This window comes from Sciurus carolinensis, chromosome 19 (assembly GCF_902686445.1).
Source record: "Sciurus carolinensis chromosome 19, mSciCar1.2, whole genome shotgun sequence".
Classification (NCBI taxonomy): Eukaryota; Metazoa; Chordata; class Mammalia; order Rodentia; family Sciuridae; genus Sciurus; species Sciurus carolinensis.
The window spans coordinates 17,185,891-17,204,159 of NC_062231.1; the positions used below are offsets into that span (position 1 = coordinate 17,185,891).

An 18,269-nucleotide genomic window follows, 5' to 3' on the forward strand; every position below is an offset into this window, starting at 1 on the left:
GCTCACTAACACAATGTGTTAACACAATACATACATCTATTGAAATTTTACATATTATCCCATTAATATGCACAAGTTTTATGTTTTATGTACCAGTTAAAATATATTTGATCATTTTTCTAAATGATGAAAGGCTCAACAATTATGAAATCTGTTTCCTGGTCATTTACTACATATCTATCTATACCATGAATGTTTGCAGTTGAAATGTCCTTGACATTTTCTTTTGGAAGGAAAGGGAATTAAATAGGGAGCACTCAATTGCTAGGTAGAGAGAAAATGAACACAATTAGCACACCATGGAGCAGGAAAAAAACAAGCCGTGCGATCTGCAGCCAAGGACAGAACTTGACTTCAAAATGTCCCTGACTGTTCTCTGAACACTCTTTCTCCTTTGGTAAACTTAGGTACAACTCAAAATAGAAAGAGCATGAGCTGGAAGTCACTCTCCTATGTTTAGAGACAAGCTCCATCACCTCTAGACAGCAGGACCACAGGCACACAGACAGTGATCTCTCAGCATTCTGAACTTGTTACAAACACTAAATCAGATGACAGGTGTAAGGAGCCACCATGGAGCCTGAAATACAGGAGCAACCTAAATAAAAACTACATCTTATTAAAACCCCTGATGGTTCCATTGATCATTTAACCCATGTAATTAACTTTATGATGGACTTTCCAGTCCTCCTCTCTCTCTCCCCCTTGAGATCCAATTCTTCCAGCCAAATATCAACAGTAGTAAATGTCATGGTAGAAAATGTCTGCATATCTAAACCTGAATGTGTCATCTTTCTTCCCTTTTTCTAGATCTTTCCACATACCTTCCAACCTGTCTCATTAGGCTGAAGAGCTCATAGCATGAGCACTGGGAACAGATGCATATGAGTCACATTCTACCTGAGTGATCTTGGGGAAATTATTTCGGCTCTCTGAAAATCATTCTTTTCATCCATGATAGAGATATGGTGATAATTACCTCCCAGATTTATTGAGAAAATAACATTTTCTCACATTGCCTAACAGTAAAGAGTTCTGTCTACTGAAATCATTATTGACAATGCAGTCATCTTTGACCCACACATACACCTTGCTAGCTACCCTCAAAACATAATGATTGTAAACTCATTCCTGCCTTCTCTATAAATCCCCTTCCTCTTTGCCCCCGTGATGCTAGTCTACTAAGGTCATCATCACCTCGTCTTTTCAACTGCTGTCTGATTTTAGGTCTCCCCCTTTGTTTCGCACTCAGTACTCATCTTCAGAGCAAGGACTATCTGAAATGAAATTGGGGATATTACTTCTTTGTTCATCTCCTTCCACTCAAAGGCAAGCTCATGACAGCAGAAACCACATTTATGTTGTATTGTTCCTCCTATGTCTGAGAACAATGGCTCACATTGACTGTGTCTCAAGTTGCCAGAGAGACTTCTTGGAAGGCAGGTGTGAATTCTACTGCACTCTGGCTACAATCTTGAATAAGTTTCCACTGCCTGAGACAGAGCCAGTGTAGACATTGCATTGGAATATTCTAGTTACTCCAAAGCCGACCTCGATCCTCCACACCATCCTCCATCTACCATGAATCTGCTAGCAGAGGACATTGTTTGAGCTTCTGTTTCAAGAAAGTGACAGGACAGAAAGACATGAGGGTGAGAACATGAGGTTAAGGGAATAATTCTATAAATTGGGTCCACTGCGCTGACCCCCATATGCTCTTTTCCAAGAAGCCATTTACCTGCAACCCTGCTTGGCTAAAGTCAACACGATGTCACATTCCTCAGCAAACTATCTGTTATCTCAGAAGAAATGCAGTCCCAAAAGAATGTCAATAAGAGGAACCCAAGTAGCCCAGGAAGAGGAGACTTCTGTGACCCTTTTCATACACCAGATCCAGAAACTCAAGGAGATAGGATAATTCCTCCTAACCATAAAATCTTTAAGAATTTATAGTGAAGAATCCAATTAGAACCATCATGGGCCAAGTGACCTAGAGTGGTCACGGCAGTGGGGACTTGAAAGTCCGATGTCATCTTGCTATTAGTCAGAGGTCAAGAGGTGGGCTGGGGTTGTAGCTCAGTGGTAGAGCGCTTGCCTCGCATGTGGGAGTCACTGGGTTCAATCCTCAGCACCACATAAAATAAATAAATAAAATAAAGATATTGTGTCTGTCTATAACTAAAAAATATACTAAAAAAAAAAAAAGTCAAGAGATGGACCTGGGTGGGACTTTCTGGAAACTTCCCTGGTATACCCAATAAAACTGGAGTGCAGGAGAGGTACACCATCCCTCTGCTCTTTGAGAGGACCTTCTCTCTCCCTTGAGAGTGTCCCCTTTCCCTTTTCCTATCTCTTCTAATAAACTCATGCCCATTACTCTGAGTGACATGTTTGAAATCTTTCTGACGTTGTCACAAGAATCAGGGTTTGAAGGAGAGTCTTCATGCTGCCTCAGTTTCCTGGAAGGGCCAAGCCCTTTATCAAAAGGAAAAGTCCCCAATTGCATTATTTTACCTACACTTATCCTTTCAGTTGTCATTCTTTTCCCTTAATTCTTTAGCAACCAGTTTAAATGTCCCTACTCTTCCTGGGCATCTCCAAACTAGAAATGGCCTCTCTCTTCTTGGAAATTTCTTAGCATTTTATCTGCTCCTTTCCTCCTTCCTCTACTTATACCTTAAAAATGGGGCCACTATCTGTTTCCTTCTAATCCTCTACAGAGCTTAAATGTGATATGGAGCTTGGGGCAGATTCTATCACACTGAAGAACTTTCAGGATTAGTACACAAAGGCATAAATCCTTAGGAGGAAATAAAATGCCTTTTTTTTACGCCCTTGAACATTCCTTTTTGTTTGAGCCTTCAGAACCTGACTTGCTCTAAATATGACAAACTATACAAGCAAGAACAATAGAAGTCCTCACACTGCTGATGCTAAATCTTCTTTTCTAACCAGCTCAGCCATCCCTCTTAGGTTTTCACATTGAAAACAACTTGCAAATTGCTTTTCACCCACTCACCTGGGGTGAGTCATGCTCTCTGCCAGGTGAGTGGAGGAGAATGCTAATCAGCCACTTTTCCACCTGAGATGGGAGAGCTTTGGATTCTGTTTCTCCTTTCTATGTTCCTAAGCCTCTGAAACTCTGCCTTCCCTTTTTTAAACTAGGGAGTAGATACTGTTTTGCACAGATTATTTAAGGTAGTTATCTCACTTGTCACTGTGATGAATGCCAGCCCTGCAGCAGAATCCCTCCAGAGAAGAGAACCCACCCTACACAACACAGACACAGACACATCAGGGGAGCCCTGATACATGTTAGCTCATTAAAAGCCTTGGGATGTTTTGTTATTAAGGAAAGACTATACCTCCCTGATTTCATCCAGTGCTAATTCATTTGAGGATAGAACAAGTCATTCTTTCCCTTCCTGTAATATTATTTCAACGTCCTGCTGAATCCAGATCCTTCTAATAACACTGCAGAAAACTGACAGGTTTTTACCGCTATTGGATTCTAGCATCACTTTTCAGTTCTTTCCCATTTGGGGGCTGGGACAACCTAGTTTTCGGTGGTTGGTGTCATGGAACAAAACAGAACAGAACAATCAGAAGACATGAACTGGGTTGTTCACTCTCAATACTAGCTGGATCATTCAAGCAAGTCAATTAACTTCTACGAGGTTCATTTCCTCACCAGTAAAATCAAATAGAATTGCATATATAAAAGAAAGCCAGGTATATTGCATATATGTGTATATGAGAATCAAATATAACTGCATACATAAGGATATCTTAAAAACAGCAATACTCAATTAACATTGGTATTTTTATTTCTTTCCTCTACTTTATATTGCTGTATGAGGAAGAAAAGCTACTGTCTCATGAGTTTTAGCTCTTTCTTATTGTCAGCATGCCTGTGTTCCTGCAGTTAGAGACAGACACACCTTCTCCCCGACTCAGGTTAGCAAAACTGGGCCAAGTGTTTCTTCCTGGTGACCACCTGGCCAGGCTAGAAGTCAGCTCGCATCTTATAGGGAGTTCTGTTACTACTCCCTATAAACTGAGCATGCATCAGACATACTTTTAAAGCATGTACAATAATGAATTGGACAGTCAGTTCTCTAACAGAAAATGCCAGAAAACAGCTAAAATAATTGAAACTTCAGACTCAGTTTCTAACTCAGAGGATGCAAAAATGACATTTTGGGGTAAAAGGCCTTCTTGTATTCTCATACCACCACCTGAATCCTACCCTATGACTTAAGGAGTTTGCAGGAGGTCATTGGGGTGTGTGTGTGTGTGTGTGTGTGTGTGTGTGTGTGTTGTCCACTTCCACGTGTGAATATAAAAACCTTTTCTTAGATTTTCTTCTTGTTTAGAAACAGTCTACATTCACACATATGTATCTGCCCACAAAAGCCAGGGAGAACCAAAGGTGTACTTTTGCTTATTTTTGCACTGAGGACTTAGGTCAGCTTGAGAAAGTGAGACAAATGAAGTGTTTATTTGATTCAGATTATCATTCCAGAAGTGGAGGATGAAACAGACACACCTGAAAATTACATTTCCATCAAGAAAACTGTGTAGAGGGCTATGGTGACTTTGATGTCCTGGAAGGACCTTTCATGCCAAAATTTTGAAGTAGACACTCACAGCCTTTCTACCATCCTTCTCACACCACCTTGTATTTCTCCTAACTCCTAATTCAAAGGCAATTCACTGAACAGTTTTGAATTCCATGCATGATATTAAGCAACGGAAATACAGATATGAGAAACACCTGTTTCCTGTCTCTCACTAGGATTTCAGTGTCATGGTGGAAATTTGCAGGTGCTTCTCACAAATTTTAGTGTAATTCAATATGTTAAGTGCAACCTAAGTGGTTTTCATGTTTCCTTCTCTAGAAAATTGGACAAGAATCTTTGAGGACCTTGAGATGGAAAAAGTCCCTCAAGAAGAGGGAGTAGCCTGAGCAAGTGCTAAAGGGTATGAAAGCCCCAGGTTCAGGATTTGGGAGGAGGAAGGTCAATGAGTAGTTTCAGCTGAGCTGACATGGAGAGTACAGGAAAGGAGGGAAGGAAGGAAGGAACGAACGCAAATGAAAGAACGAATGAACGTTGGAGACCCAATTACAGGGAGGTAAAAGATACAGAAAACCATTCGCTCCTCATTCATTCAGTGGCTACTTTCTAGCCATGCAGTATGTGCTATGTGACGCTGGCCAAGGTACAATTACTGGACAAGTGGATATGATGCCTGACCTCAAGGAGCTTAGAGCTGGAGAGACAGCCAGGACACCTGCAAGGGGCCTATCCCAAGACACCCAGCAGATGCCTCAAAGGCAGATAGGACTGAACACAGGACACACTGATTTTCCAATACACACAGTCCTATGATGAAGTTTAATTTATAACCTTGTAAATTAGGTTCAGCAAGGGATTATAGATTTATAAACTAGGGACAGTAAGAAATCAACAATAACAGAGTGTAACAATATTAATAAAGTGGTACAGCTATAACAATGAGCTATAATATGTTAGGTGAGCATGTTCTCTCTCTCCTGAAAGAGTCGAGTCAAACATTAATATTTTCTGATTGAGGCTGACCTCAGGTCACTGCAGCTACAAAAAGCAAAATTGTGGACAATCAACTGGAGGAAAAAAAAAAACCAAACAAACATGGATTGGAACAAGGGGTAAGCAGGAAATAAGTAATATTCTAATTACTTAAATATTCTAATTACTTAGAAAGTATAACTTGAAAGTAATTCTAGTAATATTCTAATTACTTAGAAAGTATAACATGAAAGTAATTACTTTTGACAGAAGAGGACAGAGGCAGAAAAAGTGATTTTTATGCTGTGACCTGAAAGGTGAAGGCGTAGGCATAAGAAGGAACTGGAGCAGTGCAAAGGCCCTACGGCAAAGGCGAGGTTGGTGTATTTGGGCAGTTCTTCACAAACACAGATCTGTTGAGATGCAGATGCCGGTTCAGCTGGCCTGGAATGGACTTCAGATTCTGCCTTGTCCAGGTCTTTTGGTTCAGAGATGAGGTGTGCCCCAAAAGCTCATGTGTGAGATGTTCAAGAAGGTTTAGAGGTGAAATGATGGGGTTATGAGGGCCTTAACGTGATCTGTGTATTGATCTCCTGATAAGGATTAACTGGGTGGTAGCTAGGCAGGTAGGGTGTGGCTGGAGGAGGTGGGTCACTGGGGGGCGTGCCTTTGGGGTTTATATTTTGTCCACAGGGAGAGGAGAACTCTGGTTCCCGGTGCCATGTTCTCAGCTGCTTTCTTCTGCCACGCTCTTCCAACCATGATGTTCTGCCACGCCTCAGGCACCAAGAAATGGAGTCAATTGTTTATGGACTGATATCTATGAAACCATGAACCCCAAAATATTTTTCCTCCTTAAAATTGTTCTTGTTAGGTCTTTTGGTCACAGCAAGAAAAAATCTGACTAAAAGAGCAGATGATTTTGCTGATGTGGGGACCAAACTTTAACAGGAAAGTTTTAGGGGATCAAAAGTCCGACAGTGTGTCCAGAGGTTAGTAGTGAGGGGGACAACACTGTACATGACAGTGGAGAGGAATGAGCAGATCAGAGGAGGAGAGTGTCTTTACAGACCTAGAGTTCATTCTCCTTGATGGGGGCAGACAGAAGGGAGTCGGGGGAATAATGCTATAAACTAGGCCCACTGTGCTGCTCCCAGGTGCTTTACTTTTTTATATAATTCGCCCTCAGCCCTGACTGGCTAAAGTCAACAGGATATGTAACATTTCTCAGCAAACTACCTGTTATCTGCAGGAGAAATGCAGGCCCTGAAATGTCAATAAGAATACAAGTCACCCTGAAGTGGGGGCTTTGTGACCCTTACAGAGACCTGATCCCAGAACTCAGGAAGAAAAAGATTATTCCTTATAACCATAAAATCTATCAGAACAGGTTCCAATCACACCTAGGCAGCATGGGCCAAAGTGACCTACAGTTGTCATAGCAGTGGGGACTCCAATGTCTAATGCCATCTTACTGTCAATCAAAAGTCAAGAGGGGGCCCTGGAAGGGACTCCTTGAAAACTTCCCCAGGACCCCCAATAAAACTAGAGAGCAGGAGAGACCCTGTCCCTCTGCTAAGAGGACCCACTCTCTCCCTTGAGTACCCCCTTTCCCCTTTTCCATCTCTTCCAATAAACTCATGCCTGTTTCTCTGAGCAACATGTCTGAAATCTTCCTGACTTGATTTTAAGAATTGGGGTTTGAGACTGAGGTCTCTGTGCTACCTCAGTTTCCCACCAGATCCCAGCCCTATAACATTGTGGGATATAGAGGGGGTATGTGAGAGTATCTTCTAAAAAGAAAGAATAGAGTTTTCTTGGTCAAACTTCATTGTCTGACATATATCTACATGGACACACACAGGACTCACAGATCTATCTTACCATCTTGGATTAAAGTGTGGCCTGAGGCAAGAAATCAAGCAAAGACCTGGGAGTGAGACTGGTACTTTCACACCTCTGCTTACCTCACCTGTGTCTCACAGTGGCTTTTAGCTCTGGAATCAAAGGCCCAGCCTGATAAAGGGGGTTATAGACCAAACCATGTCCTCCCTCAGGCCACACTGAAGCCCTACCATCCAATGTGATCTTATTTGGAGACAGGGCTTTTAAGGAGATTTAAAAAAAAAAAAAAAATGGTTAAGTGACGTCATAAGAGTGGGGCCGAGTACAATAGGACTGGTGTTCTTTATAAGATGAGGAAGAGGCACCAGGATGCATGTGCGCAGGGCAAAGGCCAGCTAAGGACACAACAAGGACATGGAAACTGAGAGTCCTCCCCAGAAACCACCACCCTGAGTGGCTCCTCAATCTTGAATATTTAGCCTCTAGAACTGTAAGAAGAGAAACCTCTGCTGCCTAAGTCACCCAGCCTGTGCCTTCCTGCTCTGACAGCCCTAGCGCACCAATATGCAGGATAAGATCAGCGAGTTGTGCAAATTAGATTTAACAACCTAATCCTCTGTGTTCACTCACCTTTGCAGAGGAATTGAGAAAGAATTCTGTGGAGCAAATGCTGGCTTAAAGGAGAGGGCCTGTGCTCAGAATATGCACAAGAACATGTTGAGAGACTCTGGATATACTCATGCTCAGGTCCCCCTAGAAGGGTACTGATTCAATTGGTCAGGAAAGGGGCTGGCATACCAGTATGTTTACAAAACTTTGTAAAGTTTTGGGGGGGGGGGGTGCCAAGAAATGAACTCAGAGGCATTCAACCCCTGAGCCACATCCCAGCCCTATTTTTTATTTTATTTAGAGACAGGGTCTCACTGAGTTGCTTAGAAACTCACTTTTGCTGAGGCTGACTTTTAACTCATAATCCTCCTTCCTCAGCCTCCTGAGCCGCTGGGATTACAGGCATGCACCACTGCCTCTGGCCAAAATCATACTTTTAAAGATGCTTCTGGAGGCACTGGAGTCAGTTACAGTAAATGATATGGTTGTAAATATATGCAAAGTGCACAACTTGGCTGCTGTCCTTTCTTAGACCCTAACAGGTGATAAATGAGAAGCATTGTTTCTCCCCTTCAATCTTTAAAATGCTCACACTTCAACACTCATGCCTTTAACTCAGATGAGAAGCAAGCAGCCTTGTAAGGGCCAAGCATTCTATTGACGCCCTCAGCAACTGATGCCTTGGGAATTGACCATTTTAATGAAAAGAAGTAACTTCTGGTATCTGTGCATCACTGAAATGCAGTCTCCAAGCTTTACTGCCTACCTGCACATTTCTATAATAAGCCATTTGTTCAGAGCTCAATTATTTTGTGATGTTTGATTAAATAAAATCAGCACAATAATTCTATTAGGGTTAATTGACATCTTCTCAGCAAAATTAGCCACTTTACCGGTCATGCTTCTAATGACAACCTTCCCCGATTTCAACAGCCATATCTGAACACAATCCTTGAGAACTGCTCCGAAGATTGACTACGATTTTATATATTGTTTTTACAAAACAGTTACCATGTCAACAGTTCAAAAATTATTCAGCCTTATAGATAGCACAATAATATTCATGAGACTTGGCAGCTAGGATTTAACTATTAAAGCCTTGTAATTAGTTTCTTAATCCAGAGCTTGAGAATGATAATGGCTTAATGCCTAGCCCATGTCAATAACATTTAGGCAATACGATCTGCTCAAATATGTGATACCCTTCCTCTATTATTTTTGTTAAAGACCATCTTTATGTATTAAAACATGAAAATTGGAATACAGAATCAACAGAGCTGAGATTTCGCTCATGAACTATGCTTTTCAATTATCAACTCTTTAGTCTTAAACTAACCTTAATGATCATTGACACCCTCATCTTTTTAAAATGTGTTAGTGATAATATTCCTTCTTACACGTATCCAAACTTATACTGAACAATAAGTATTGGGTTGCAAAGGCGGATTTATTTTCTGCATTTATCTGTAAGTCTGTGTCCACAAGTTAAAGAAAACACACGCCAGTGGTAACCCTAATTCTATTATTAAGCACACCTAACTAGGAGGAAATTAGTGTGGGCCCAGGTCAGAAAACTAAACTTTCTGGGCATAGTAGTGGGCCATTATCACCACTACCACTAATATCTTGTTCCCTTCTCTTCCACAAAGAAAGATCTGCTACATTGGCAAAATTCTCCTATAGCCTAGAAGTAGTGTATCAATACTGGAAGCTCATTCTTCATGTCCTTGCTCTGTATTATTTTTTATAACATTAATTATGTATTATTTAAATTTGGTTAATGGGTTAATGAGCTTGAGCTTTGAACACGGTGTCAGTATTTTCACTTGCAACACTTCTTCAGTTTTAACTTATCCAGAAAGTTTTATTTCATCATCGTCTATCCAAAAAAAAAAAGCTTTTATCTTCCAGTAATAGTTATTATTGAACATTCACTTTATGCCAGGTATTAAATATATTCTATCTGTAATCCTCATTAAGAACTCTACAAGGTAAGAAATATCCCTGGAACTGTATGAATGAGAAACTCAGACTTGGGTATTAAGTGTCTTAAGTCTGTAATCTGTCTTTTATGGTGACTTTCAGACCACAAAAACAATGTACTTTAAAAAATGTATTTGGTGACACATTTAAAATTTCAGGAGGTGTATAACTGTGCACCATGGAAAGTTAAATCCCTTCCATCTTTGCAGTCAGGTTCTATGAGGACAATTACCGTGGCCAGCTCCTTCCACATGTTTTAATGCATCTGTGAAAACATCTTTACTAACTACAAGCTTATGCTAATTTTAATGCTGCCTGCTCCACCTACTCTCCAGAGGAGAGAAAGGAGCACAAAAACAACAGCAAATAAGAATAATAATAAGAAAAAAATCCCACGAGGTTTAAAACATTAATCATTAAATATTGATCCTCCTATTTCTAAGGATCACTCTGTCATCCCTCAACTTTATGGCCCTCTGAGGTTAAGTTCAGATATAAAAAGAGCAGCCTGATTTAGAAATAGTTGGTGTGAGGGAACAAAAAGGAGATTTACATATTCATGCCACTCTTCAGAATTATTTTTAATAATACTAATTATAAGTTATTTAAGGATGGTTAATGAGCTTAGGATTTTTTCACTATTTCGAGGTACATTTAATTTGGTTTTTGGTTACTGTTTTCATGGGCAAACAGGTTTCTAAAGACGGCAAAGCATCCTGGGAGCCCTGGCAGGTCTTCACTCAGCTTCCTCCTCTCCATCTCCCGCCCCTTCATCTCCTTTAGATGTATCTGCCCATCCCATGGAGGCCTCATCTGCCCCTTTGCACATCCTTAACCTTGGCTGAAGTGGGCCTCATTCTCTGACCCAATTACCAGCATCTTCCTAAGGGATGGCTGTCAATTCCCTGAGGACAGGAATCCTACTCTGCCCCTCATAATGCCAACACACAGTAGGTACACCAAGGAAGTATTCTATGCTGGAAGTGTACTGCAAATTTTGCTTTTTCTCAAACCTATGACCAAACACGTATTTTTTAAATCATTATGTACTCTTAGGCCAGTCACTAAATCTTTCAGAATCTGTCCCCAAGGGCAATGCCTGCCATAAGAGTTTACCCGAAAGATGAACCAAGATAAATTAAAGCACTCCAAACAGAAGAGGTAATGAATACATAATGATTTTTTTGATTGTTCTTTCTTCTTCAATGTATTTTTTTATTTGGCACATACTGATATTCCAATTATGATTTTAAATTAATATTAATTTGGGGATAGAATTAAACTACAAAACTACTTCATGCTGGTTCTTCTCAGGCTCAGCACTATCTCTATGAAGAGTGCAAGTGCAGGTTAGAAAACTGGACCCTTCTGAGCCTCAACATTCCCTCCTCCCCATCTTCTGCATCTAACCCAAGTCCTTTAGGTGCCTATAATAGCTGACTGCATGTGTCCTCTTCCAACTGTGTCCTTTCATTTCTCTTAGAAGACCCTTCTAGACTTTTAGAAAAATCTCTACTCCGGTTCACCCACATCCTCTCAATTCCACCCACTAGACAGAATGATGTTTTCCAAAAAGGCCAACCTGACCTAGTCACAAAAACCCCACCCTTCCCTGCTTAAAATTCCTTAAATGGCTTTTCATTGCTTCCAGGTCAAAACCCATAATTCCATCCTGGCATGGTGGCACATGCCTATAATCCCAGTGACTCGGGAGACTGACAAAGAAGGATCACAAGTTCAAGACAGGCCTCTGCAACTTAGTGAGACCCTGTCTCAAAAGAAAAAGGGGCTGAGGATGAGGCTCAGTGGTTAAGCACCACTGGGTTAAACTCCTGGTACCCCTCAAAAAGATCACTAACAAGAAAAAAATGAGTAAAACTCATAATCTCTAGTGTGGCCTAAAGACCTCCTTTGATTTGGATTTCTGCCTTAGACCATATGCCATAATCCTCTTGGCTTTCTTCAAAGGCTGACCTCCAGCTGTTGGAATATTCTGCTCCCTCTGATGGATGGACTGCTGTCCTTCCCCTTGTCCAGGCCAACTCCTGCATCCTTCAGCTCCTGGGTCACTTCTGCAATCGGATAGTAACTCCGTTTCTTCACTTAGATGAAATTCCCTTGTGAGGGACTCACAGCTTCCTTCATTGTCACAGGTGTAGTTGCACATTGGATGTGAGAAAGAGTATTAGATTAACATCTGTCCCCCCTACCAAGTGGTAAGTCGAGGGCAGGGACAATGTTTGATTTCACCAATTAAGTCCTCATTACCTAGGACAATGCCTGGCATAAAACAGACAATCAGTAAACATGCATTACATAAATATCAGAATGACGGTTATTGATAGCAGGAGGGACAGTGACTCAGTTTACCGCACACTATGTCTTTTCTTAGACAGTATGCATACAGCGCTGCATTGGGTCTGTGTCACAGGAATGGGCCTCTCCAACCTCCCTTTACAGAGGAGGACGTAATTAAAATACGAGAGGGTGCTATGATCTAAATATGCATATCCTGCCAAAATCCGAGTGCTGAATCCTAATCACCAACATGATGACATTAGAAGGTGATTGACCCAGAGGGTGAAGCCCTCATTGATGGCCTAATGCCCTTCAAAAGGAGGCCCCAGAAAGCCTCTTGTCTTTTCTGCCAAGTGAGGATGCAGGGAGAAGGCCGGGTGTCTGATCCAGGTCCTCGCCAGACACAGTATCTGCAGCATCTTCATCTTGGGCTCCCTAGTCTACAGTACTATGAGAAAAAAATTTTGGTTCTTTCAGCTACCCAAATTATGGTATTTTGTTAAAGCAGCCCAGATGAACTAAGACAGGTTAATGTACATTAATCATGCAAAATGCTAGTTCCCTTTTTGGCATTTTAATTACAAACACATTTTCCTAACATTAGCAATGCCTCTGGTCCTTCATATGGGGTGTCTTAAATATGTGGACAGGATGGTGTCTGGTTCATGCTGAGGTGGCCGCACAGATTGCAGAGGCACACAAAAGAGAAAGGAAGCAGAGTAATGACTTGAGGTGCCGCTAGATGTTCCACTGTGATAAGTAATGATTTTGTTCCTTAATTATAAGCATCTGCCTTGAACATTTAAATGTTGGCAAGTAAAAATACTTGCCAACTCAAGATTCCAACTGCCAAGTGCAAGATCTAGAATCCAGGAAGTCATAATGTTTTTATGTTCCACTAAAAGGTAGCTACTTAGGACCAAAAGTGAACTTTAGGAGAAAAGCTTAGTTGAACACATCATTTCACGAAAGAGAAAAGTAATACTGCTATTTGTAAAATTTGAGTTAAAATTAGAACCAGGCATCTACCCCCATCAGCCTCAGGGTTAGGAGACCGGCATGTAATAAGCCTGATAATGGTAAAGAGAAGAGATGGTAGCAGAGAACCAGATGACCTGGGAATAATGATATCGAGGAGCTACATCACAGGGTTTGTGCCCCACTAGTTTAAGATTCTCACTCCTTCAGAACTTTCCTCACTGTTGCAAGTGGCAGCCCCAATGCTCACTGAACAGTAATGACATGCTCAGAACAAACCCATCAGGTCCTGTACTAAGTGCTGCTGATGGACTGCATCAATCATTTGATTTATCCAAACTGGCAAAAGAATAGTTTCTTCTTGAAATCCCAGGATGGATCCAATGCCAAGATGGAAAGTTTCCCTGGTTCATATGATTTCTTAACCTTTTTAACCAGAGGTGATAAATCAGATTTTGTAAGGTTTAAAAAAATTGTTCTAGTTTGAAATTGCTTTCATGTATCATTAAGGCAAATTAGGAAGTAGAAAACCACATGAACTTTTCTATATAAATAAATTTAGCTTTTCACATTGAAAAAAAACCAAAACTGCTTTACTGCCATTATGCACATTTGACAAGTCAGGAGAATGTGGCACAGAGAGTCTGGGCACCTAAATCCAAGGTCCCCATCTGGGAGCAGCAGAGGCGGGAGGAAATGCAGGTAGTGTGGCTCTAGGATCTCCACTCCTGATCTCCGAGGAGAGGCCTCTCCTGACCATCCTAAGTTGGCATCCACCCCGTTCTCTGCTCCTTTCCTGTGGAGCAGAAAGCAACAAGGGACTCCTTTATGCACCCGGCTGGACCATGTTTCCAAGTCTGAGCCATAGACGCTTTAGCATGAATGTCCCGCCTCTGCATCATCTGCCTGCTGAATTCATATGGATAAGGGAGGGGGCCCTTCAAAAGGCAGCACTAACTAATGGAAAGCAGTCTGGGTTCTTGGAGGATTGGATGGAGCCAAGGTACTCTTATCACTGTGGCAGCCCCAGAACCCAGTATCGTGTCCACACTGGACCATGCAGCATGAGTGAGAAATAAGCTGCAAAAATGAGAGATGGAATGCTGCGTTAGTCAGCTCTCCCTAGCCATAACAAAGTACCTGAACGGATTAACTTATGGAGAGAAAAGGTTTATTTTGGCTCATGAATTTAGGGACTCCAGTTAAAGATTGGTTGGACCTACTGCTTTGGGCCTCTGAAGGGGGTGTCACATGGCAGTGGTGGAAGCATGTGATGGAACAAGCTACCTACATAGTAAGTAAAGGTGCAACTGAGAGAGGCAAAAGGCTGAGGTCCCATTGGACCTTCAAGGGCACACCTCAATGACCTAAGGACCTCCCCTGGCCCCCACCTCCTAAAGGCTCCCAACAGCACCATGCGGGGGACAAAGCCTAGCAAGAGCCCAGCCTGCAGCTAAAACATGGAGATATTGTCAGTGAAGGCTGGGCTGCTATGGAGCATGCAAATTAAAAAAAAAGATTTGGAGATATCTGGTCACAAAGGACTTCCTCCTCGGAGAGATATGGCTGTTTGGAGTTCCAGTTCCTATAAGCACAATCTTCAAGGAATGCTTTAGGCTCAAGAACTGTATCTACCCTTCCCTGAGATATGTACTTGTATGGAATTAGACTGCAACACAAACTATGTCCCTAGACTTGGCAACATTCCACCTTGCTGGCTGAATTCATCATGGCCTTGGATATGGGTTGGGGTGAGTGGATCGAAGAAGTCATATGGAGACCTGAGCCCATGCCTCTCCCTGTGGGCTTCCCCATTTAACCAACTTCTAGAAAGAACTTAATCTACCTTCACAGGAGTCCTGTGTCCCTTCCTTCTATCACAGCTTCCCTAAGATGACAAGATCAATGAATGTGAAGGAAGAATCTCCCTCTGGAGAGCCTACCCTGTGTCAGGAACTCGTACTTATACACTTATTAATCTCCAGGAGATCTTCCAACACAGGTAGCAAAATAAAAGTAGGAAAAACAGGTGATTCCAGCTCCCGCATATTGTGTAACTACTATGGTCCAAGCAAAATCACTGTCATGTGCCTATAAAGGGAAGAGTCAAGAAATAAGAACAAACTGCAATGTTCCTGTATTTGTGAGCCCTGAGTTACCCCATACAGTCTCACGGATGCCGAAAGAAAACAGGAGACTGCAGGGGCAGAGACACAGAAGTACACTTACATCGGGAGTCAAACCATCTGTGCTGGTTTCCCAACCTCCAATGGACAATGTATGTTAGACATGTTGTGGGTTGTTTTATAAGTGAAGAATCCTAAGTTTAGAAAACCCCAATATTTTAGAGAGGCCTGCATGAAAACCTGCCTCATCTTCAACCTTGGACATCACTTTTATTACACTGAATGGAAAACAAATTGCCCTCAGCTCCACAGGAACAGCTTTACCTCTATTTTCCCTGATGTTTGCTATATAAATATCCTTAAAAGGATAGTCTGGAACAGAAGCTGGATTTCTTTGTTCGTAAGACAGGCAGAACTGAGAGAGGTCCACAGAGAATTGTTTCCACTTTACAAATGTGATAATGAGGTTCAGAATCATTAAGTAATTTTAAGTAATTTTCCCAGTGCACTCACTCACAGGGACAAGAACAAGGATCCAACCCTGGTGTCTCTTGCTCGAAAGCCCACACTCCTGGCCACTGAGCAAATTCTGCTCCCAGATTTTACTGAGCAGGTTACCAGAGCTCAGGGATTTAAAGATGGAGTCAATGAAGGCTGAAGGGGCTTGGAAGTGAAGGGGCCAAGACTGAGTCCACATCGTTTGACTACAGATCTGTGCTCCTGCCACCACTACAAAGCTACTGGTAAGACTATCAGTATATGTGAGCTTGCTGGGTGCCCTGAACATTCCAGGCAAAGCACAGGTGTGCAGAGAGCAGGAAGAACAGCCAGCTCAAGGAAGGCCTGCGATAGAAGGTTTGTGCAAATGTATGTGTACACACACACACACACACACACACACACACATATACACACACGGGGCGGGGAGGCAAGGGAGTGGTCCAAGCTGCGTTGTGTGGTTGATTTTTATCCTTGGGCTCTGGGATGTACTCAAGTGGAATTTGAGGTACAGTGTTTCATGAGCAAACATCCTGTGGATGGATCTACCTCACCTCTCCAGATGAGCTCACCTGATTACTCCAGCTACTTGCAAGCCTAGTTTTATGGGATGGCAACCAAAAAGAGGTCTCACCAGTTGTAGGAATACATGCACTATATCAAGGAGCTTGTGGGCTGATGTCTGCAGGCTTTCAAAAGATTTTAAAAAAATATTTAGGAAAATGAGCAAAGGATATGAACAGAAAACTCGTAGAGCACTCATTTTTAATAAAAGAGGGGTTGTGGGGGAAGAAAGTGAAAGAGAAATGGGAATGGCTATGACCATAAGAATTAAGATGAGTGTCACTTGAAGAGAGAGGTGCATTAGTCTGTAACATAAAGACACTGTTGCTCACCCATTACACTGGAAAAAATCCAAAATTTTGACCATGTTTCAGTTTCTGGGATGTGAGAGTGCTGGTGGTCCTTATGCTGTTACATTGTGAAAGTTATTTATCTCAGCCTTATGTAATAGCAAAAAACTGGACACAACTAGGCATACAGGAATTAAGTGAACCATTAAACAAATTTTTGGATGTATGTATAATTGAACAGATTTTTATTTTTTAAAAAAGGACTCTATGTATTCATATGGGAAGATAACTAAACTTGTTATCAAGGGTGGAGAAGAAAAAGTGTGGAACACTGAACATATACTTGGCATAAAGAGGAGGAGGAGGAGGATGCTAAAAATCCAGATTTATATTTATCTGGGTATGCCAGGAGAAACTGGAAGACTATTTTAAAAGAGCAGTAAAGAAACTGGCAGTGTGGTATATTCAAAACATGGGAGACATGGTCATTTCATAATTTTCTACACTTCCTGCTTGGACTATTTCGATACATTTCCTTTAAAATGAAATTTAAAAATGTAAAAACTAAAAAATAACGATCAAGATTTTTCTGCAAGATCAGTCTTCAGGACTAGGCAAGTTTGTTGTCTTGGGTTTCATGAGGCAACTTCAAAATCTTCTGGCATCCTTGTCAGTTGTGAAAACAGAATTGATTTAGTCATTAGAAAGTAGAACATGGATTCTAGCTAGTTGCTAAATATCCTTTCACGGTATCTTGCCTATTTTGAATAAGACACTGACCACTTGGTTTTCTAAGCAACTTTTGGGAAAATCTTTCCCCAAGTTACAACCCATCTTTCCTCATGATCACCAAGTTGCTTCAACTGCACCCATTCCTTCTGTCCTAGTCTGTGTTCCGTTTCTGTAACAAAATGCCTGACACTAGGTAATACATAAAGAACAGAAGTCTAGCCAGGTACCGTGGCACATGCCCGTAATCCTGGTGACTCAGGAGGCCAAGGAAGAAGGATCGCAAGTTCTAGGCCAACCTGGGAAACTTGGTGAGACCCTGTCTCAAAATGCAAAATAAAAAAATGGAGGAGGTAGCTCAGTGGTAAAACACCCCAGGGTTGATCCTCAGAAGTGTACTGGCTTACAGTTCTGGAGGCGGGGAAGGCCAAAAGCACAGCACTGGCATCCAGCAAGGAACTTCTTGGTGTATGATAATATAGTGAAAGGCAACATGAGGGGAAACAGCAAGTGAGCTAGTTCTGGTCTCTCTTTTTCTTATAAAGCCACTAATGCCCTCAGGGAAGCTCTAATCTCGTGACCTCATCTAATCCTAATCACCTTGCAAAGACCCTGCCTCCAATACCCTTAACCTATGACTCTGGGCATTAAGTTTCCAACACGCGGGTTTACTGAGGAACATGTCCATGCTACAGAACTTCCCCTCTCTCCCTGCACACATGCCCTGCTATTTTAGGGATGATACTATAATCCATAACACTGGTTAATTCCCATGCGAAGAACACTCACCGTAACTT

General features: G+C 41.7%; 1 protein-coding gene and 1 non-coding gene across 5 annotated transcripts in view; both read right to left on the reverse strand.

Annotated features, from left to right (window-relative positions):
* The window catches only part of Grm7 (glutamate metabotropic receptor 7), a 902,155-nt gene that overhangs the window by 162,529 nt on the left and 721,357 nt on the right, over positions 1-18,269 (reverse strand). The gene's annotated exons all lie outside the window — the stretch shown is intronic.
* LOC124971259 (small nucleolar RNA SNORA40) lies at positions 9,389-9,509 on the reverse strand. Its single transcript, XR_007106314.1, has one exon. It is a non-coding gene; the product is annotated as a small nucleolar RNA SNORA40 (small nucleolar RNA).